This window comes from Temnothorax longispinosus, chromosome 3, assembly GCF_030848805.1.
Source record: "Temnothorax longispinosus isolate EJ_2023e chromosome 3, Tlon_JGU_v1, whole genome shotgun sequence".
Classification (NCBI taxonomy): domain Eukaryota; kingdom Metazoa; phylum Arthropoda; class Insecta; order Hymenoptera; family Formicidae; genus Temnothorax; species Temnothorax longispinosus.
In genome coordinates this window covers 11,150,410-11,175,505 of record NC_092360.1, presented here as the reverse complement: position 1 = coordinate 11,175,505, position 25,096 = coordinate 11,150,410, and the positions used below count along the sequence as shown (strand labels likewise).

The 25,096-nt window shown below is 34.7% G+C and overlaps 2 protein-coding genes across 10 annotated transcripts in view; both read right to left on the bottom strand.

Moving 5' to 3' along the window:
* Nca (neurocalcin homolog) overlaps nucleotides 1-25,096 on the bottom strand; it is a 159,933-nt gene that overhangs the window by 77,172 nt on the left and 57,665 nt on the right. The window lies entirely within an intron of this gene.
* Nucleotides 1-25,096, bottom strand: part of LOC139809641 (neuronal calcium sensor 2) — a 148,287-nt gene that overhangs the window by 66,212 nt on the left and 56,979 nt on the right. Inside the window, exons 1-2 of one of the 8 annotated variants that reach the window (XR_011731148.1) lie at nucleotides 7,304-7,938; nucleotides 4,793-5,269 (exon numbers count right to left, since the gene is read on the bottom strand). The gene's annotated coding sequence lies outside the window, so the exon portion shown is untranslated. Of the gene's footprint in view, nucleotides 1-4,792; nucleotides 5,412-6,936; nucleotides 7,200-7,303; nucleotides 7,939-11,355; nucleotides 11,401-25,096 lie in introns of those variants that run through there. The other 7 variants (XM_071772697.1, XM_071772698.1, XM_071772699.1 and 4 more) reach the window with 7 other exon arrangements.

Genomic DNA, 25,096 nt, shown 5'->3' with positions numbered 1-25,096 from the left:
ACTTAGAAAACTGTTATTTTACAAAAGAATAAGAAGAGATTTACAGTTATACTTAATTCCGTTTGTATGGATGCCAATCGTCGATTAACAAAGTTTTATAATTCGCAAATTAAAAGAGCATGAAAAAGAGAGCATGTCACAAAAATGTTAATAAAGTTGACGTAAAGAGATCATTTATAAGAGGTCACTATTTGCAAATAGTTTAAAAATTCCTAATATAATGTATCTATGCAAAAATGGTGTACTAAAAAATTGCTTTTATGCACACTGTTGTTAATAAATCTAAAATTAATTTTTAATTTTAAAATCAAGAGACACGGTAGTACAGGCGAGCGCGAAACACTACCAAGTATATTTACGCAAACGCACGAGTTTTTAATTATATATAAAACAAAAAAATACGTCAGAAAAAAATGAAAGATATTTCTAACAGTGTATTGCTAATAGTTTGCAGATATTGAGAGAGTAACGAAGAATAGTCTTAAAGCATAGAAAAATATATTTTACACACACATACACATATACATGCGCGTGAATCAAATATAAATCGTATTCATTAACATGGAAAGTTTAATACACTCATATCATCAAAACTGTGTGACTTATTGTTAGATAAAATATTTTATAAAAATCACCACGTGTCATTTAATTTATTTTATATATGTATTTTACTTATTTATCTCGTTTTCTACATTATATAGATTATAGAAAATAGCAAACTTGTATTAGCGGGATAGCGAGCAAGTAACGAAACTATGTGTAGAAAATGCCTTAATAGTTCACGTAGTTCTAAAGTCTCTTGTGCGACAAAGCCGTCCCTATGTAATAAAAATCGTTTAAGCAGGCACAAAGGGGAATTCCGTACCGATCGGGTACTTTACCGTAACGACCGTTGTGGAGCGATTTACGGGGCTATCGAAAGTCTTTTTAAGAAGTTACCGGTGAGCCAGCCACGAAACGAATTATTCAAATTGCTTTCGATCCAGCGCGGCGGGTCAGTTGAACAAGGATAGACGCTTCGTCCCCGTGGTACCTGATCTGTATGAAGATTTCGTCGTTTGTACTATTTGCTCCCATATGCTACAAAGATGTATTTATGCATACGAGCTCTATGAGTACTTAACCGGTGGAGTCGATATCAGCACAAATTTATCGCCAATTCGATCTCACGGAACATGTCTTGCGAAAAAGCGATTCGCGAATTGTCAGCAACAACAAAACATCGCGATCAATAATTTTAAAATTTTTAAATAATTTTTAGATAGTTAAAAGCAGAAATTTATATGTTATAAAAAACAAATCACTTTTTATTCAATTAAATTTTATTTTAATTGATATTCGAAAAAAGCGTGACTATGAAATATACTTCTGAAACTATCGAGAACACCACCAAAAATTCTCTTGTATTTTCAAAATATTGTAGTAAAAATATTTTTAGGGTTTTTTTTTTAATTTACATAAATCTTCAAAAAATGTTGTATGTATGCGTGTGTGATCATATTTATTGAAAATATTATAACAGAATATTTTATTGCTTCAAAATTAATGTCGCTTTTTAACCATTTACTCGTGTTTGAGAGAGAGAAACAGTGAATATAACAAAATATAAAAAAGTATTTTAACAATTATTCTTTAAGCTGAATAATGCTTGATATAGTTTCACAAAAGAAAGCGAATGTGAGGCTCAATTAATATTAATCAATCCACGTAATCGTAAAACGTAAAAGAACGTAGATAAAAGATAAGCTATGAATTTATTATTATACGACTTTATGCTACTTTCAGCGTACATATCTGGACTTCAACGCAGCTTCTCCATACTTAAAAAGTTTGAAAAACCGATATACATTTACTGCTTCAGCTCGTATCATACGGGTATCATACTCGTATAAGTAGAATAGCTTTAGAATTTCTAAGTTCGCGATCTACTGAGAATTTAAATTGAAATAAAAAAATCTAACATGTGTGTAAATTAATGCGTAAGGATATTATTGAATGTGTGTTTCAACCGATTATGTTATATGATATTTTTTATGTTAATAATTCTCTCCCACCAGCATTGTACTCGAGAAGTATTATAGCTTACAGTAATTTTCAGTAAACTTTATGAAATAAATTACCAGATCTTCATTTTTATAACTGACAATTGAACTATGTATACAGCTAATGTCAAATTATACGTAAGAGAGATACAAGACAGAACACGTTTTGTTACTGCTCTTATAGATATAAAAGTTATTTATAAAAACCAAACAAAATTAAATTTAAAAAAAATTTGTAAACAAGAAAATGTCAAGTTCCACATCCTCAGAAACGAATTCGATTAACGTTCCTTAAATTTAAAAGCTGTGACACCTGGAATCAATTTAATTTCAAAACGAGAGATTTTTACGCTCAAAAAGCGTATTACTTGTTTCATTCTAATTATTTAAAATTATTTTAAATATCGTTATACACATTTGTCAATTTCTAAACTCCGTTTTGAAGTTACTGCTTCAGTATTGAGACTCGCGCGGCATTCGACATCGATTTCGTTGATCTTGTGAAGAAAAAGCTGAGAAAAACGGAAGAACGATTGCCTTCAACGACGTTATCTCGAGGACGCCTCGCAAGTGTGCCGCGATGAACATGAAAACGGCCGACGAGCCGAAGATGATGGACGAGAGGTTACTGCCATGAGATCGACCATGAATTATGCAGACACTTCAAGCCTCATGGCTCCGCAGCGGTTAGACGGGACGATGGGAGGCTGAACGACGAGAAACGTTGTTAATGCGCAACGAGATGAGTGTTAAATCGTTCAGACGTCAAGTCACGAAACGTGCTATTGTATAAAAACGGCTTTACAAGAATCAAGAGTTGCCAGTTGCGTCACTCAAACTGAGAACTAATAGAAAACAGTACGTGAGATCGCCGATTATTACCCGCTGTCGAATTATTCTTCCAAATAACAAATCACATGTTGGTGATATTACAAGATTTGGGTACTTACTCATTATATGGGCGCCACTTCTAAAACAAATATTTGTATTTATATAACAGTAGAGATTTATTTATTCATAAAATCTATATATATATATATATATATATATATATATATATATATATATTGTATATAAAACAGTAAATTTAATTACCTCAACATTACTTCAACAAATAGTGTAAATAAGTTAATAATCGACTGTATTTTCAAGTAGAAAAAAATTGGAACGCCCGTACAATGAGTAAGTACCAAGATTTGTTATCAAGAAATTATTAGAAAAGTTTCATACTAGATACAGTTATAACTTCGCAACAAACATATAACATGATAATAAAACCACAGTATTAAGAGCAATGCTAATTAGCGTTATAATCCCATCGCCATCGTGTGTGCAACTATATATTTGTCTTCATTTTAGCTGTGGGATGCTATTTCGAGATTATTCGGTAGTAAAGGCTTTAACATACCTAAGTATCCCTCTTTGGCATTTTGGTTCGCGTATTTTACTCGACAATGTTAATTTATAGTGTTCCCGTCAAGAAAATATATTTATTTGCACGCATGTACGTAAGCGGAATAAAGTAAAATTTAGCAAGCAAAACAACAAAATTATAAAGCAATTTTTCTTATCCGATAAAACGTGCTTCTGTAAATAAATTTGTATACTCTATTTCACGTGAATAATTACTTTGGTTTACGCATTGTTTTCGACGGCAACATTCACATTTTGATCACGAATCCTCCTAAAATTTTAACCTGGCAAAATAGGATTATATTGCCTCATTACATTCACATCGATCATCGTGAAAATAACGACCGCGGAATTAATAGCGCAAAATTTTAATCTGTTGTTTCAATTTGCTAGAACAGCTGTCGCAGAGCTCTTAATTCTAATTAAACATATATATACGGAGTGTTTCATCACGGCCAGTGTACAAGATGCGAGCAACGACTTGACTTTTCGTGACGCGAATACTCGAGGTAATTCAACGTATTCTCTAATTTACTCTTCTGTAACATTAAATCCAACTTGAGCACGCGAATCCGCGTTTTTCGTTTACAGCGCCCCAGAAAAGTCACGCTATGCTTGCGGATTTTTTCGCTAATTAACCTTCCCCCTTAATTCTTTTGCCCCGTGAATATTATTGATGGTTATTTTAACACTTTAAATTCGTTTTAATATATTATCTAATATCTTAAGACTCGAAGTCGTTAAGAAATTATTATATCGTGCATGCAACGTGACATTTATGATTTCTTTTTTTACGAGAAACCTAAAAGCATCGTCATACTTATATATCTTTCTACTCGTTCACTTCAGAGCTGTCTTTATGATATATTAAATAACGATATCTTAAATAACGGACAAATTGTAGTACCTACTACTTTGCTTCATATTGAAACAAATTGTAGAGAAAAGTCAACATATCATCCGTCATATTGTGCGAGAGACTTTGTGTAGGTAATAACATTAGCGCGCGAAACTAAAAAGAAAGTACATTTTCGACGAGTTCAATTTTTGACGTTACAGATACGGAAAAGTCTATTTTACGCCGATTGCAGCGTTACTATTGTTACACATACAGATTCCTATATACATCTATAGCGACTTAAAAACTTAAATATCCATCGTATCGGTTTTAACCTTTACTAAAAATTCGATAGCTGCCCTGATTGAGTAGATTACCGAGTAATATACGAACGGTAAACGGAGGGAAGATAAAGAGGATATCGGAGCTTTTTACGTTCGCTCTATTCTATCCGAAATCGAAAAGTCACGAGGCGTTAATGAACTCAGGAGAAGCTTACCGGTTCAGCGTCTACGTAAATTCCACGATATCTGCGGATGTTACGAATCTCCCAGCGTACGATGTATCCCCTCGCACGTCCCGAAAAAAGAATAATAACGTTCACTCAATGGCAGGCGATCGTCTTCAAACTCCAAGTCCTCTTCGAACTCGTGCTCTTTCGCGCGCCCTGCGAAGACGCGTAGGACGCGACGATTGGAGAGACGACGGCCAGGAGATAAGGCTATCCAGAGGATCCAGTCTGGCAGGAACTAACCGATTATCTCACGAGAAGCCGTCGTTCGTCCGAAAAACTGCGACCGCGAGATCGTCGCCGTTGACACGGGCTCTTTCACGACACATGGAACGTACGTTAAGCTCGCGAACGTACGTACCGCTTGCAAGCTCGCAGGTCACTGCTGTGGCAAGCTCGGTCCCCTTCCGGCTCGCGCACCCTCGCGCGCAATTCGCGAGCGCATATTATTCTCACCTCGTCGTCCTGCGGACATCACGGCGACGCGTACAATTTTATGCCGCTGCCCGAGCTTATACGAGGCTCGAGAGCGCGTTGCTTTTTGCGTATTGCATATTCGCGCGCTATCGATCGAAGCGTCTCGGTGGTGGCCGATAAAGGGCCGCAGCTGCATGAAGAAAGAGAGAGATATATAATATATATGTGTATATATATATATTATATATATATATATATATATATATATAATATATATATATATATATATATACATATATATGAGAGAGATAGAGAGGGCAAGCCGCGTTTAACCCATTACCCCGTCCGGTTGCATTAACCGTTCGTGCTTAAAGTTTAAGCGTGGGCTTAAAGCGCGGGGATCGACGGATATTTGTACACAGCTATGTACGGGTCGAATTTAATATATGGCAGCGCTTATAAGATTTCAAGCCCGTCGGAGCAACAGGCCTGCTGAATCGATCGTGATCCGGATGCCATTCTTTTCTCTTTTTTTCTTGTGTTTGATCTAAGACGCGTTGGAACGATGAAATTGCTTATTTATGTAACAACGCGTAGAGGAATGCGATTCCGGTGTATCGTATGGTTTCTCTTTCCTCGTATTTACGTATCAACGTATCAACGTGGGATGTGTTGTATGCATAAAAATAGGCTGAAACAAGTTGCTTATCGATGTAATTATTATCGCGGTATAAATAGATACGACGCAATAAATCAGTCTCTAGAATCTCATTATCCGTGTTTCCCGGAAGTTCTGTGGAAACCGCGGAGTTTTACTGTCATAAGTAATTTCCATTCAATTTTCTCTTTGCCAGAAGTTAATCTTAAGTTTAATTAACGCGGTATTTAATATTACAAAAACTGGCAGTATAGTTTACCTTGATTACTCCTGTCAGAGTTTAATAATATTTTTTTACGTATAGCTCGATACTTCGATTGAAAGCGACATTCTGAGAACTTTTCTCATTTTGGAGTGCAAAGTTCAAAGTTCAAAGTTCGTAGCTGTGAAAAAATATTATTTGTAAATCTGAAAATTATTTAAAAAACAAAAGGATATTGAATCAAAAAGGACATTGAATTTCAAATTAAAAAAAAAAAAACAAAAGGCAATGTAATACTATTTTATATAATAACGAATATATAAATGGGGGAAATTCCTTTATTGTAGTTTATTGTTTCACGTCGTTCGTGTTCCTATTCGCTTCCAAAAACTTTTCAAACACATATGATTCTTGCATGATTTATTTTGATAAAACTCTCGCCGAACGACCCACGAAATGACTAATCTTCCAAATCAGCAGTCTGACGTGAGCAGAAAACCAGATCTAATCGTACGACCTTAATTCCCTTTAAACTATTGTATTTATTTCTCATTCGCTTCGCGTGCAGAATGTATGAGCTGACTTCGGAAAGTTCTCAACAGAACAGGGTAACAGAAACGGGGCACGGCGCAACGTTGCTCTATCCTGCCTAGTCTCATCCGAAGAGGCGTCAGTTCTAAAACGCTTAGACAGCGACTCTCAGCCTCGTTCGTATACTCGACGTTCGCCAGCTCGACAGTTTACTCGCGAATTCCGGAAACTAGACGGGAGAGAAGAGGAAAAAAGACGGAGAAAAATCGAGGGATTTTCTCGCCCTTTTCCTCAGTATGCCTCGGGGGACCACCGGACACGTACCGGCGAACACTAAGTTTCCCTTCTGTCTTCGGCACTTCAACCCCCGGCTGTGTCGGTGCTCCCAGCCATCCCCCGTCTCTCTTCTCTCTTCTCGTCCCTGTGCTAGTGTCCCTCGCTAATTAGTCTTACACTCACGTCCTTGTAGGAAAACGGGTCGCTACTCCAGAGCGTATACTATGTCGCGGCTTAAACGTCAGCGCACGTTCCTAAGTGGTCTTTACCTTTTTATCTCTCTTTCTCTCTCTTTCTCGCTCTCTCTCTCTTTCATTATTTTCCATTTATTGTGTAGCGCTCTACGCTACTTTACAACACCGAGATCGCCATTTCGAGTTGATAGCGCGGATAACGGCGTGGCATGGATTCTTACACGCGGTACCCACTATTCTCCCTCGTATCTCTTCGTCGACCGGCAGAAGGGATGCGTGCTCGATCAAAGAGGACGGAACGAGAACGCACGCGAGAGAAGTTTCTCCTCTCGCTCTCTAGTTTCCTCGCGATCTTCCTCTCTCTTTCCCTCTATCTCTTTCGTTCTCGCTCCGCGTCCCTCGATCGGACTCCTCGTTGACCGTAATAAACAACAACAGTCGACGCGATCACCGCGACACGTCCGGGGATCGATTCATCGGCGAAGGAGAAACATCGGGGCAAAAAAAAAGGGAAAGGCGCCTAGACGGAATCCTTCTAATACCTGATACGGGAATACGTCAGGGAGAAAGGGAGCGCGGGGAGGCCGAGAAAGTGGACGGATCGACGGAAGCGACTCGCAACAGGCTTTCCGTCCACCACCGACGCGAAAGAACGCCGGCGCCGCACCACCGTGCGTTCGTCGAGATCTCCGCGATCTTCCGCCGGACTCTACTGGACGCGGTGAACTCGCGTTTCTATTTTTTTCCTTTACTCAGGCGCGTGAAGAACGGCGCGTTTTCCAGCGTGTACGAGTGCGGCGGAGGTACTAGATAGAGCGAGGCGAAAGCGGCGGAGCGAGGTCTCTCTCCCCGAGACTGATCCTGCGTGTTGAACGACGAGCGGCCTCCGCCGCCACCGCCGCCACCATCGCCGCCGCCACCCGTCCCCACCGCCGTAAAGCTCCTCATGGCCTCCAGTGTTCCCTCCTCCTTTCCAACCGCCCCCTGCTGCTCCCCCGCCGATGGTTTCCCTCGGCCCGCGAAAGCTCCCACCTCCTTGTGTGATGTGCGCTTTTCTCTCCGTTCCCTCTCTTTCGGCCTATCATTCCGTCGCTTCCGTCTCTATCGTTCGCGCCCGCACGCGTTACGTATCTTCCGCCGCGCTCTTCGGCACCTCCTACCGGAGTTCCGTTCTCCACCACCTTCCGTCGCATCTGACACCATCGGCGCGACGCGACGCGACGCGAAACGACGGTGACGGCGTCCGCTAATGTTAATTAATCGTTGTCGTACGAGCAGCTTTAGGTATACCGCCGCAAGCGCTGCACGCGTGTAACGAGAGCGCGAGACCGCTTGAGGATTACGGATTACGACGGTGAGATTTACCACGGCGAGAATTGTCGCGAGAATTGTCACGCGGAACAGACATTGCGTTGAGTTTTCATTGCGGAGGGTCCTGCGATGGAACTTCATGAAATATCAAACTCCTGTTTATCACAACAAGCGCATTGAAGTTAAAAAAAAAGATTACCTCGAGTGTTCTTGTGTTCAACGACTTTTGCACATTTCTATCTCTGATCGCAAGTAAAATAGTAAAAAAGAAAGAAAGAAAACAAAATGATCATCGCTTATTAAATCATTGATTTTAAGTTGTATATATAAACATTATAATGTATGCACTCGTATGCGCCGTATTACCGATATACTTGTTAAACGTCACTGATTTGATCTACTTGTATTATACGTGAAACATGGATTATTCTCCATGAGTTTATATTTAATGAAATCTCATTTGAAATGTTTCAAGCTAAATTTTCGATGCTGTAGACACGGGAAAATGTGCCATGCACAAAATCATGTTTCCATTATCAAAAGTAAACATGAAGATTGTTTTTGCTCGATTTTCATTTGTAACATATCAAAACGTGAAATTACTAAAAAATTTTCAACGATTTCAAAGTCATGTTTTAAAACATCGTTACAAAGCCAAATTAATATTAGTTTAAACTTTAAACCAGGTAACGTCGATATTTATTGAAAAAACCATATTTGTAAAATTTTCATACTCCAAATTTTTATGCTTTTAAAAAATAATAACGGTTTCTTTATTACATTTTTCTTTCAGCATTGTAGTTAAAAGGTCAAAATGACACGTATGCATGGCACTAGATCTCGCTCCAATTTCCTAGAAATGGGAGAAGTTATTTTTTAGACAGTTACTATGTACAATACAAAGCACAGTATTTCTCTTGCAGAAAAAACATAACGTACAGCACACGCGACCAATTTAATTAACTTTCGTTCCGTTATTTTACTCTTTCAGAATAACACAAAATCTGCATAGCGTCAAAAAGAATTATATATATAATTCTTAAGAATAGTAAAAAGTTAATTTATACATTAATATCATATTGTCTTTTTCGATGTGGTACTAAAACTGTATTTAAAAATTAATATAAAAAATATATATGCCGAGTTATATACTGTCGTACATAATAACCAAAATAAAAACAAATTGGAACAAATACATATAACTTTCTAAAATTATCCCGATATTAAGTATAACGATAAAATAAAGCAACATTAAATTATTATATTGGTTAAGACATTAATGAAATTGGATCTTTACTTTCCTCTCTCTATAACACAATGCAAAGACTTATTATAATCGAAAACGGTTAAAGAGAGTTTCCCTGTAAATAACTATAATAACTATATTTAAATATAACTACATTATTGGAAACATCGACATTATTAATTCATGATGTACATTTCAGAAAGGGGATTAGAAAAACGTAATAAAGATACATAAAAAAGATTTAGTTATACAATTATATGTATCTTTGTATCTGTATGTTAATTTATGGATTTTTTCTTTCGTAATTCTTTTTATGAAATAATTGCACGAAGCAAGGATTAAAAATTATCTCGAAAAAAAATCTAATATTAGTCGTATATTGTTGATAGTGATGAATGGATATCCACTGTTAGAAAAATTATGATTGGAGAACTTACTCTGCGCATGACTTTACGCTGACGCTAAGCAGTGAGAAATTCAGCGCGATTTCGCTCTAACGAAGATAAACGTGTGTCGTAAATCACTGTTGTAATATCGCAGGTCTTGTAAACGAGATAACGAACCTATGGATTAATAAACACGATGTAGGTGCGGAATCAAATGTATAACTAACTGTCGAGAACTTTGTCGGAAACAGCCTGATTTCGTTGATGCGAATCTAGATGGTCGCGTACACGACAATTACATTCGATATGCCATATTTTGATGGGACATTTTCTGTCATACGAGCAATTTCAAAAATGTTGTAAATTCAATCTTCAGATTCTATGAATTTTAAACAACATATACAATGCACCGAGTTTGGAAAGATTTTCAGATATTTTTATATTTACTTTATATTTTATATTTGTTTATTCTGTATTTGTGCACTTCCTTTATGTAGATAAGTAATTTGCATTACAGACCTACTTTACCGTGTCTGACGATACAAACGCGACGTTTGCTTCGATTCAAATCCCGAACGCGTCACGTTTCGTTACATAACATCAAAAGTCGAATTGTCTGGCGTAATGTCAATTCCCATGCAAATATATCTGTCTCGCTCTATCAAAAATCGATTATCAATATACGCACTGCGCCGGGCATGCGATTTCGTGCGGGAAGCTAAATAGCCATATGCCACTCGTTCCGCATCGAGTCAACAAAGCTGAAAACGGATTCACATGACAGAACCCGCGAGTCATCGTGTGATGTAATTAATATCGATTAACGCTTTTCGCTGGTGAGCTCCGAACGCAATGTGGGCCTACACCGCAATCGAGCCGCAGCTGCGGAGAGAAACTACATAGGGCAAGCCCGCACCCCGTAGTCGTGAAATGGAAAAAAAAGAACGTAAACACAATTTTTCGCGCATCGTTTGCGCGCGAACGATACGCGTTTCCACGCGTTTTCCTCGCGGCGTTGGGACAGAATCAATAGGTGTTTTGTTGCTCGCGTATTATAACGTATCATGCGTACATAGGTATATTAAGCCACTTGCACACGGAGCATGTTTTCCTGCTGGATTGTTCGCGATCTAGTAAATTACTTACTAGAAATCCTGAGTGTTGAGTGGTGCAATTATTGTAATTTACTAGATCGCAAGCAATCCAGCAGGAAAACCATGCACCGTGTGCCCCTGCATATACATCTTTACGTACTTATATTTGCCTATACTTTTCGCATCCATTATCTCGCAAATTAAAACAAAATATGTATATATAATTTGTCACTCACCAATACGATGCGCAGCGGCGGAATTGCGATATTACAAACATTGACCTGTAAAGACAAATATATCCAAAAATATAACAATGACCAAAATTACAAAATAATTACTGCGAACGTATAAAAATAATTGTGAATCAATCCTCGCAAGTATCAAAGTTTCAATAAAATATAATAATAAATTAACTATTCATCCCGTGGTTGGCACGCCATCGCCCAATATCTCTTAAGCTTTCGTTGTACTTTCACAGCGCTTGCACAAAATATTCGAAATTCGCAAAAAAATTAACTATATGATCGCGCATTAATTATTAAAATACCTCAACTTGATATCGTGGAATACGATACAACAACTAATTAAGACGCGATAATTTGTTGAAAAATATATAATTAAAATATAGTATTACACACATTTTCGAATACTTAAATCCAGAAATATACGTATTAAAGGAAGCTAAATGCGAAATGTACATAGTATTAACAAATTCATATTTGATACGCTTTTCTATTATTTAAATCACTACTACTTAGATATGGCATTTAAATAAAACGCGATATATTCGAATCCGTTTAAGAAATATCGTCTTTGCAAATATCATAATAAAAGTATAATCTATAATATAAACATCGTCCCCCCCCTCTCTCTCTCTCTTTCTCTCTTTCTCTCTCTCTTTCTCTCTCTCCTCCAAAATCCCGAGATATCTACTTCGACAAGTAGTTGCCGCCTCAATTCGTTTACGAGTCGCTAATCGTGGAAGATAATCGAGCGACTGATAATTGCTGACTGTTCACAGGAAACAATCACGTTTCGTGAGATAATAACGCGATGACACACGGAGTGGATCGCGTCACTCTATCTTCCCGCACGAGACTTGCCGCGCAAATAATAGCGCGGCGACCTAACTTGCATAAACATATAGCGCCGCGCACAAAAACAAAATGCTGAGTTATTTGACGTGCACTTCAGGAAATATTTATAAAGCACTATAAAATACGAATACGTGCGTATATGTTCTAAGGTAGGATATCCTGTCTAAAATAGATCTAATATATATTTATAAATATTTTGTCCTTTGTTTTATGAATTTGTTATCATCATTTAAGAACGGTTCATTCTGTCTAAATATCTCGGAAGTCCAATATTTATCTGAGTAATTTAATATTGCAATGGTATAGTAAAAATGGACTTCGTGAAGTTTCTTTTAACCTGCGACTTTTTGTTTGTTGATTTACATTTCAAATGTTTTCACCACCGTTATTATTCGTCTCTTTTGACAAATGATACATCAATTGGCTGTGAGTTAATATTGACAATAAATAGTACATTTGGTATTGATTTTATCTTTTGCCTAAACAAGCCTAAGTAATTTCGGAATTAAGAAGCTAATAAGATGAAAACAATCATTTTCGATTATATTTTTACTGTTTTCAATTCACATTTCATTATAAAAGTTCGACAATTAAAGACAGATTTTATATAATTAAATAATTATGTAACATATAGTTATGTTGAATTTATTTTAAAAGATACGAGGAAAGAGGAGAATGTGTATGTGTGTGTGTAAGAGATAATTTTTCTGATATACATGGCATATATGTATATAAAATATACACATGTTGTTTGCGAATCAGCGAAAACTCTCAATGAGAGTAAACTAATTTTCACAAGTGTTTGAATTTCACCAGAAACGCACGCGGATTTAATACTGACATGAAGTTTAACATAACTATATAATCCTGTCATGTGCTTTATATCGAGCAAACGAGAGAAAATTAAGAAGAAAAAGAGAAAAAAGAAAGAGAAAGCGAGAAAAAAAGAAATAACTGAAAAAATACAACCATGCAGGATATCCTGAAGCGTAAAAGGAGGAAATATTAAAGTAGAAAACTGTTTCACGTACCGGCGAAAAAGTCAAAAGACAGAGAAAAAAATTTACGAGTTTATTATAAACTTTGGAGAACTTTCTGTAAAATAAAGATAATCCTATGGAGAACTTCTTGTAAAATAAAAATAATTATACGCATAATATTCGGAACGCATATAAAAAAAATGAGATTGAAGTATTAAGAAACGAGGAACGAACAGTCACACAGCATTAAATGTACCTACATAAAAATTGATCTTATATTCTATCATTGTAAAATGTACGTAGAACACATTTCAGTGTTACAATATTACAATATCAATTATGAAGTAAAAAACACTAATTCTTTACCAACAAAGATAGATATACATATATTTTGTGCGTGTGTGTGTGTGTGTATTAAGAGCGAAATAATAATTATTATGTTTTATAATTAATAAAAATAACTATTTCTTGAACCAAAATTTAAATCGATTACGTCACGTATCAAAACATTTGTAATTTTCTACTTTCAATTAAAAGCTGTCGCGGAGTAGCTTTAAATTGCTTCTACGTCGATATGATGCAACCTTGCATCCGTCGCGACGAATCTATCTATCCATATAACTCGCTTGCCAAAAAATTGGAACGCGCATCCAGTATTCTTTCCGAGTGGCCTTTTAATTTTCTGCACCAGCGATTGTCGACCGCACGAGAGGAAGGTATAGAGGGCCCGCGTTATGTCGTACGTGAATTCATATAACTGCAAGAGAATGCGCGACGTATATCGTTGTATACGTATACGGCTCTTCTTTGACACGCTTTCATTTGACATCAATTTGCTCGTGCAGAAAAAAAACCTTTAGCAATTACGTAGAAGATATGACGTGATATTTAGCGAGTAGAACGTGTGTATGTCGCTGCATCTATCGTGCGTATGAAACATAAGCGGCGTAATTGCTCGCAGCTTTGTATTAACATTGCCGTTTGTGATGTCCGGTGGTATCAATTGCATCGGAATTCTTTAACGCGGCAAATTTATAACAATTTGATAAATATTAAAAGGCAGTTTCAATTGGAATATTGTTAACGTTATTAAATCAACCAAATCAAACTGACAAGGATCTTCTCTCGATTCATTGCTATATGGCAATCTTGTTTCTCATGCAAAATATATTTTATATAGAACATTGTTTAGTTAACGAAAGATATTGAAGATTTGACAATTTTTTAACTTTGCGTGAAAAATTATTGTATGTATCGTGTTTATTTATCTATAGACACACAAACGCGGATTTTCTTAAATCAGCATTTCAAGATTACATTGATTTCAATAAGTATTTCTTTTGAATAAGTGCAACTATCAAAAAAACAAGAAACGAGACATTTAAAATATAAAAAATACATTCTCTATGCAAAGAAACAAAGAAACACTTTAACTATTTTAAACATTTTCCTTTCTACCACAGTTCGTTATCGCAATTGGCAAACGCAGGCGTACAGATGAAGCCGAAAAGAAATTATATATCTTATATAAATATTTTCAAAGATATGGGCATTATCAAGAAATAAATGGAACAAAAACATCGACCTGCGACATCGCCTTCGTTATGCCGCAAAAACGGAATTTGTCGTAGATCTTTCTGTATCGTTGAGAAATAAAGAGAAAGAGATAAAGTCAGTAAAAAGCCACACGTGCGATCACATACGAGCACAAACGAAAACCTTTGCTCCCATGAGATTCATTCTCGTGTAGTAGAGACTCGTAGTAGAGACAACGAAAGAATCAAGAAATGCATACTACGCCGAGGAATGTTACTGCTAGCAATAAGTTGAACAAAACAATTTAAAGGTGATACAGTTTTGCCAGCGTCCACCGAAGCGTTGAATTTAAAGCACTCTGGATAAAAATCAATCTATTAAGAAAAATAATAAAATATGAAAGAGTATTTTACACATAATATCATATTATTTAAATATGTTAGCATATTCAAATAATGATTTTGAAAAATTCTCAACTGCAATAAACAGAGCTTATATTTTACATTTCAAATTCCATCTAGAGTTTAATATAAATGTGAAATTTGCAAAATGTATTTCTAGATAAAAGGTTTTTAAAGATTTAAAAAGATCGCGTGTTTATACCAAAGAAAATGATCGAGTTAATTAAAAATAAAGAAAGATTAACGCCTTCTCTTGTATAACAAAATACCCTCTCTTTTCACTTTTCTAGGAAAAACACATTTGAATAATATAAAATATGTAAAATACTTTTTGAATTTTAATATTTTTACCTCAAATTTCCTTTTACTTTATTGAAATATGTATTAATATGATACTTCTTTGTACAATATATTTTTTTATGAATGCAGCATTTATTGCCTTTTTTATCTTCTTTGAGAAAAGGTAATTTTGCAATATTACATTTTTCCGGTGTGTAGTAAAAAGCATAATAAAGACGGATTAGCATTAAGGGAGTGCCACTCGTAAAATCCCATGCAATCATCATATTCTAACATTACGTGTGTGACTGTAATTAATTGACAATCACTTAGTAAAATTACTTGTTAAAATTACGCATAATTTTATTTCTCTCAGAACGCTATAAAATTTGTTATAAAGTAACAAAAATAAATTTATATATATAATATACATATATATATTATTTCATTAAAATAAGGTAAATTTAACACTTCAAATAATTGTTATTTAATATCCGATGATAAGTGCTATTATCAAAGTTAGCTAATTTAAAGTACAAGAAACGGAATATGCAATATGAATTTATATCATAACGTATGAAATATTTCGATATTTCTGGTAGGTATGTAAACTTGGCTTGTAACGTACAGCGTGTTATTGTTTATACAAAGTCACCGTGCTGCCGGATACACACGATAGCACCGCGACGCTTAAACAAATGCGTTATCGTGTGCGTATATCGCTTTCAAGAAAATATAATTATTTCTTATGAATATTTAGAATGTATATCAGTCAGCGTGTTCAACTTCTTAGATTAACGATTCGTATGACGTATCGAGATAACGATAATTTTTTGAAGAGAATTATATATATTTCACGTTATTTCTATCTCAGTTCATACAAGAACTATTGCAAAAGTATTACAGAACGAAATAGCGACAAGGTCTGAGGATTGTAAATTATTGTTCAATCCGATATTTATGGTATTTTAACATTGCTTGAATTCGAGTCTATTTCGTATCGCGCGTTGTGGGTTCTTACCCGAATGTAATGTATCCATTACTTCCGGATTGAGATGAGCTCGCGGAATAACGTCTATGTACAGTTGACAGTCATTTTAGCACAATCGAAGAAAACATATACAGAAATTTAGTACTCTCTTTGGTTGCTAATTTATTGCTCTATATTCCGGATTTTGTTGCTGCTTTCATTTCGTAAAAAACAGTAGCACTGCGTGCTAGCTTTAGTCTAACGTTAGCACAGCCACATAAAATAACGAGAAAAAACAAAAACATAATTGTTTAGTATTATTTTGTTACTTTATTCTCAAATTGCACTATCTCTAACGTCAAACAACTACTCCTAGCTACTCCCATCTATAGCTTCTACCTGCTTTATGATTAATTTAAATCAGTAAAAAATACCTTTTTACAAAGGTAAAAAAAGACGCTAAGTGCGCCAACTAAAGCCACAAGTGGGAAAAATTCAATTATTTTAAAATTTTGCAGACATTTTAGTAGTTTATATCATTAGTAGAAAAGATTGTTAATAAATGCCATACGAAAAAATTAAATCAAAATTTCGCATTAAGAATTGTCGCAAATTTTTACAAATAATATAAAGATTTATTAATTAAATCTGTCAAAACTCGAAATTAGGCCAACGATTCAAATATTAACTTCTCATTCGCGAAGCTTGACATTCGCAATTTTGAGATTACCAGAATCGCGAGAGTGGAGAGAGATACAAAATTATTACGAAATTCGTGGCTCGAAATTATCACTGGTCGTTATTAATTAAAATTCGCGTAATTTAATAAAAACTTTTATCTCGCTTTAGAATATATTCGTGAATTTCGCATCACGTCAAATATTCTCCTAATGATTTCTCAAATTATTCTCCACAAATAAATATTTGTTAAAAAGAATTGCGAATATGGCGTTCTTTCTTTATTCTTCGATGCGATCGCTGCTTCAGCGAAGGAACCTTGGTGCTGTCTGGGTAAGCAAATACGCAGTTCGACATAGAATCGTGACAATCTTCACAGTGAACTGTCACCAGTTATTTCTCGTCGGTTCCCACGAGATCCATCTGCAATACTTAGTTCGGTGCCGGCCCTACGTTGAAAATTCAAGATTCCCGTGGAAAGGTTGAAATTAAACTCAAGTTTTCTCGGTAATTCCCGGGAGCAGTGGTTTCGGCAATAAGTCAACAATCACATACAATTTTTTAAGTCACGAAATTGATATATTTTAAGAGAAAATTTTAAATCTTTTCTTCTCATTAAATGTTCTTCCATTGATGTTAATATTAATGCTATTTTAATGATAAAAAAAATAGTAAACAAGGATATAACGTAGTTGATAATGTTTAATTACAAATGGGATAACGGAAGAACATATTTGTTCGCGTAAATTTTGATGTCCATTATGGGACAATGGGCATGAATATAAGTTATCACGAAAAGATACGGGAAAATTGCATAATATTGTATTATGCAAAAATTTGGAAAAAGGTGACTGCCGATTGATTCGCTGCCGAAATGATCGCTATATACGGAGCAATGGGAGCAATTCAAAAGATTCGGAATTCGTTTCCTTCTGGGATCTTTAACGTTCAACGGGTCACTTAACTTTTCTTCACGAATTGATCCTATGGAGCACGACAGAGAAATGGAACTCATGGAGTTCGCTCTCTACTTTGAGAATCATTCTTCTTTGTGTCAGATACCAACGTGCCAGTTGGCGAAAGGGCCTTGACCTGGTCAAATCATTGGGTAAATTATCTTACATTGAACACGGCAATAACGTGGTTTTGGCTTGCGGTTTTTTAAAACTCATAAAGCTATCTCACCGTTGCGTTGAGAGTAAAGCGGACATTAGATCTCATACACACGACTGCTCGGTTTGTTCTATTATATACTATTGAAATTGACATGACAATCACAGATGTGACAATCGCGTGTATATGTTATGAAAATTATTACGAAATATTCGCGACTTGAGCTTATCGGGTTATCGCGAAGTTATATAGTATTCGCAAAACAATATTTTATTTCGTTCTCGATTCGTTCGATATTGAACGTATTCCGTAAATGTGATATTAAATATTTGCTAAAAAAATGTTTACACTACACGGAGAGAATTTTCTCTTAAAATTTACCCTGAAATCATGCGGTAGTTGTGGGACAACAGGTACCACCAAGAATTTTATATGAGCTATTCTGATTAATATCCTGATTAATTTTACTATAAAATATATCTAGGAAATTTCAATAATTTTTCAAACTTTACCAATCTGCTTGGTAATTCTTATCACGTTGTTTGTAAAATGTCTTTTGTATATTTTAAAAATTCCTTGGTTGCCAAGTTGTCCTAAGTTTGTAGTGAATTTAAGGGTAAAATATAACAAAAAATTCTCTCCGTGTACATTCCGCGATAAATAACTGTTAGAAGTAATTGCAAACATGAAGGCGTTGTTTCTTGGACGCGATTGTTGCGTTGTCGTTTGCGTCCCTTGCGTCAAATAAACGTTAACAAATACGTTCCTGCCGCCAAGGAGTCGTAACAATCTTCATCGTGGAAGATTATTTCTCAGTTCAATGCTCCGTTGAAAATTAAAGATCCCCATTGTAGGGACCTAGAATTAAATCGTATAGGTTCTCTTAAATTAAATCCCGGATTCCCGGAAGCAGTAATTTTGACAATATAAAAGACAATTATACAATTTTTAAAATCACAAACTTACAATTAGTATATTTTGAGACAAGATTTTATTCTTTTTATTAAAAATTAAAATTAAAATTGAAAAAATTCATAATTTGTAATGATGGTTTCTTTGAAGTAATAACTTGATTAAAAATGATTGTACTTTACTCCCTAACTTTTGTTTTCGTATAAGAAATTATTTTCAGGACTGTAGATCTCTCATCAATCCCAAATTCGAAAATTAATTATTAAATACACTCGTCCTAACAGTTATTCTGTCCATCGTATAATACAATAAATAAGTATTTTTTAATAAAACGAATATTATAACTTAATGATAGAAGAATATTCAAATATTGATAATATACGAACCAAAAATTGCATAAATTTGCATTATAAAAAAATTTAAGAAAAAGTGACTGTCGTTACCTCGCTAGTGAAATGACTACTATCGGGAAGTCTGAAAGATCCATCAGGATTCGTTATTTTCTGCATGGGGCTTTTAACTTTCGCGCATTGATCTCATGGGGCCAAAATAGGGCACGTTAAGCTCGCCATCCCTCTGAGATTCGTCGTTCTCTGTGTCGAATACTATAACCAGCGTGCCAGCCAACGAACAAACCCTAATCTTATCAACTCAGTTGGGCCAGTTATCCTCTATTGGCAATAACGCGGTCGTTTCTCACGTTTTTTAAAGACTCATTAAAAGACTCATTTAAAAACTCATTAAAAAATTACAGAATTAACTCCGTTGTAGATTCATTAAAGCAAGCGTTAGATTTTATATGCAGAAAACACCTGCATGTACAAAAGAAAAACTGCTCAATTAGAATCGACGGAAGTGGCGTTGGAAAGCCCTCATAAATTAAGCCCTATATTTTTTGCGTTTTACTAAATTATAGTTTACAACCTAAAATTCGAAATCTTTTTTCAATTTATTCACAAAAATGCAAAATTAAATTTAATCAAGCATTTAATCGCAATAATATTCAGTAAAAATGGAGAAGCCTGTATAAAAAGATAAGATTACTCATGCATCTTTTTAGCAATTATCGCCAAAGTAAAGTTACGCACGCCAAAGTACGTAAGACTTTTTTGTATAGTAAGAATCTGAGCAATTGATTAAGCTCATTAAATACTCAATCAATCAAACCATTACAGCCGTAAGATAATCGTACCTTCGTTCAACTAGACGATTCGTGCACTTAGCGCGAGACACGATTGTGTCTTTCTTGATCCGCGTAGAGAAAATCCACGTAATAGAAACAGCGAAAGAGGCAAGAAATGCGTACTACGCCGAAGAAGGTTACTGCTAAGTGCACGATACAATTTAAAAGAAGTGACACGGTTTCGCGGTGAGTATACCCGTCGCCCGTCGCAACGTTGAATTTAAAGCACCACGGGATAGATCTATCCGCGTGGGAAAAATGAGGCTGCAAGAGCCGATTATTTCTGAAAGCACCGTAAAAGAAAGTTTTCAAGATAATGAAACCTTTTTCATAGATTACAATTGAGTCGACAGTCAGATAAGAAAATAAAATGACGTTATCAATAGTTGCGTAAAAAAAAATAGATTTAATGCTGCTATCAAGTAAAAACGTTAAATGTTATTATTAGGTTGTAACAAATGTGGATGTTTTATTTCAACGTTTTTTAGATACATAAAATGTTCTATTTCTACCATCTGATGTTTTTTAGTGATAGATTTCAGAATATAAATCAGAGATGAAAGTTCTGATATGGAAAATGTTGAGACTATACACTGTAAAAAATTTAATGTCCCAGAAAGTCCACTCTAAATTTTGTGTTAAAATAACACGATGAATGAGTTATTTTAACACAAAATTTAGAGTGGACTTTCTGGGACATTAAATTTTTTACTGTGTAATAGCATTAATAGCTTTTAAACCGGAAGCGTTCAAAGCTTGTGAATCGCAGAATGCTGACAATTCAGATAAATGGCAATTGTTTATCTACTAAAGGATAGAATCTGGAGGTTCAAGCGTTTAAGATTTTACATAATATATCATAAAATAATGCTAGAATTTCCAAAATTCAAGAAAATAGGAATACAGATTCCTAAGAATTCTCTTGGTTCGTTGATTCAACAAGTTCTAGGAAAATAAGAACAAAGTTCAAAGTTAAGATACGATAACGAGATTTTTCTGCAAAATGAGATTATAAAAGTTTAAAAATGTATAAATTCTACAGACAGATATTCAATATTCAAATGTTCGTAATCACGTTTATAAAAACGGCAAGAAACAGTAAAAGTTTTATTATATAACAAAATGTCGCAAATGTTGCGTTTTAGTTATCTCACAATTAAAAGAAATTCAATTAAATTTGTTTTTCCTCTATCCTGAGAATTGTATATTTTTGAGTTGTGACAGTGTTCTTCTCGGGGTACAATATGTATATAAAAATATATTAAATAAAACTGTATGTGTGCGTTTATTTTGCGGTATGTTTACGATAATCTAAAAATTTATTTTCTTTATTTAAGAAATAAAAATTTCTCAGCAGCAGCCGCATGCAACGAACCTGATAAATGCATTGTACATTTGCTGCTCTTAGCTTAACCCTTCGCGTACCATATGTTACCACTGCACATGCTTGTACAGTGTATACTACTAAAGTAAATTGCGTTTATGAACTTCATGCCTCGAACCACTGACTTTGCTGACACTATCATATATCGCAGGTAGTTTATGAACCTAATATCAGGAAGCAGGAATAAAATTTATTCGGTTCAGACAGATGCATTTTGCCATTTAGAAATGTACTGTTTCTTGTGTAGTTTTGATGGATTTTCCCTTTTTAATTACGTAGGACTTGCTTACACGCAACAAATCGACGAACACCGAAATAATTGATTCGTACAAAGAAATCTCTATATTTTAAAACATTATTATTGAAAAATATTAACACTTTCGGCAAATAAGAAAGAAAAGAGAGAGAGATACATTGAGTGTTATCAATTATAAGTATAATGTAATATTAGTATTACATTACCATCATCTGTACGTGTATAAATTATTTCAAAAGACCTGTTTAATTTAATTGCACTTTAAAAGTTATTTCAATATTTGTCATTAAAATTATTTAATTAAAAAAATTAAAAACATAATAGGATTATAAAAAAAAATTAAATTCAGGAATTTGTTGCACTGACGGATTTAAAGCGGGTTTCTATTTTTGTAACAATAGTTGGATGCAGCTTCAAGTTGTCTATTTCAAAAAGGAAATATACATACATCAATATTTCAGCGAAATGGGTCACTGTAAAATGACAAGTCCTTTTTTGCATGGAATAAGTAAAAAAAACTCAGAGAAATCACGTTTGCATATATTGTCGCAATTTGCAATAATAAAAAATTGAAATCACAAAAAGTCGAACGTGCTATAAAAAAAGAGAACTTTTCTACTACCGCACAAAATCACCATTTCTGTTATTCGTACTGCAGTGATTCAAAATGCACAATTTATTCAAATATGCGGTTCGAGCCGATAAAACAATCGCAGCAGTAAAAGCATTTGGATGTGATGACATCGTAATGCTATCGCAAATTATTCGTAGAAATTTAAATCAGCGATTATCGTCGAAAAAAAGCTCTTTGCAAATTAATCTTAGAAAAAATCTTAACGTTTTCTATAATCGTTCTCAATACGTCTTTGATTAGTATAATTTCTTGTAATTCTGTAATTGTTCCTATAACATTATTGCAGAAAAATCGCATCTTTGAATCAAATACATCTACGTACGAATAAATTAAAACAAAAATTTTAAGGAGCATTAAAAGATATCGAAACGCTTGTTCCTATAGAGGAAGATCGCTTGGCATCACGAGAATTTATAAATTTATTCGCTTGTTCGTAGTCAACGAAATTCCAGTCAACGAAAAACAGCAAGCAATCTCGCACGAAGCCATAGTGTAAGACCTGCATTTCTGAAGTGCTCATGCACACATAAAGCTCCACAGAGAACCTCTAGAAAATTCACCTCGCATTCATCTCAAGGAACGTCTTTAACATCTTGTTCCTAAAGCGTAGCTTAGAAAACTATACTCCAGATGTTATGGTTTAACAAGTTAAAAATCAATTATGTTAAATAATGTATCGTTCACACACACACACACATTGGACAGTTTGTGACTCTTGCAACAATTAAAATTACAAATGCAAGAACGAGAACAATAAGTATGTCACGATAATCTTACTCAGTCTGGTATATCGCGGCCAATTGAATAATAAAATATTCTCTATTTTTACGAGCAATATAAAAAACTCCGTTTGAAAACGCAAAACGCGTCCTTATAGAACAGTAAAATATACAGCTTTTTTTCAATTTTTCATTTTCTAGATAAAACAGTATAACACTCGTAAAAGTACACACGAGTGTAGTTCGTTTGTTCTCTCATTGCCGTTATACTATAGTTCTTTTACAGTATACTGTAATATACACAAAATTTATATAAGAAGTCGACGTGAAAACGAATTAACATTAATAAATTAACTTCAACAATACGAAACTTTTATGTCCAATAAACTTGAAGACCAACCCTCAACAAAAATTTCTCTAAACACCATATTTTTTACAATTTGTGAATCTATAATATGTTTCAGTAACTTCTTTTGTTAAACTTTATTTTTAAAACATTTAAATTAAACTTTAAATGAATTCAACCGGAATCCACTAAAATGTAATTAAAAGTTATAACTAAAAATATAACTGAAAAAATATATTTCCTGCGATAAATACTTCAATAGATTTTTCAAAAAATGTTACAATTATATCATCATAGCGATTGATATCAACACATATAAGGTAAACTCGGGTAAGATGATCAACCCATGTTCATTCGATGTTTCGTGCGGCAAGCTAAAATGAAAGAATATATAGATTGGCCAACTTTCCTGTATAATGGCCATACCCGAGTTTACCCTAACGGCAAAAAAATCGTTCTGACAAACGAGGTAGTGCTTAGCCAGATCTGGTGTATTAATGAATTATTCATCGTGAGATTTGTCGATGACAGAATTGTTCTAACGGTAAGAAATGCCCGAAGCGATTTGCATTATAACTCGGTTACACGAACCGTGTCGCTCTAGTTAAAGCTCTAAATATACCAGCCGAAATAGCGTGCGATACGTACGACGCATACTTGATTCGTTACCGCGATCGTTATTGCACGCCGTGCACGTGTTGCAGATATGTTAATGATAACGCTGAAAAATATTATAAAGTGTATGACCTTTGCGTTTTTCCCGCTGGACGTACGAACAGTCCAGAATGTCTTAATCTTAATTACCCTTATGATGACGATACGTTTTGATAAAGAGAATAATGGGCAAAACGTCATTTTAACGTGCCGCAAAATCTTACTTTTTCTATTTTTATTAAACTATTTTTGTTGAATCTATCTTGAATAAAAAATTCGCGCGGATACGCAAACGGAAAACATTGACATGCGATTTCTAATTCTTTTAACTTCGGGGCATGTTAGAATCCTGTCGGTGTACACGTTTTAATCTATTGCGTTACGTAGTGCCATGCACGTAAATACAAAAATATTCGTTTTGTATGGCTCGCACGGCAAAAAGTCGCTAGAAATGCACGTGAATAAATTCGATATGTACCTTAATTGTTACTACAAAGTAACGCTCCAACAAAAACGTCGCGCACTACGACCTTTCACATTTTTTAATCTCGAAATAAAATCCGCAGATTTATCTGTACTACCGCTATTATACGCAATACGCGTATTCGAGTTACAATCTTGCCCAAGAATGATGGATGTGCAATAATACAATACGTAAAACAAAAATTTAACTCAACAAAACTTGCATGTAACTAATTACCTATAGCTTCAAACAAAACGTAACTATATAATCGTGCAGAATTATTTTTTACTGCTTTACAAATTCCCAAAACACGATCAAATAATTTGACGAACAAATCATAATTGTCGAATATATTTTATATCAATTAAATCT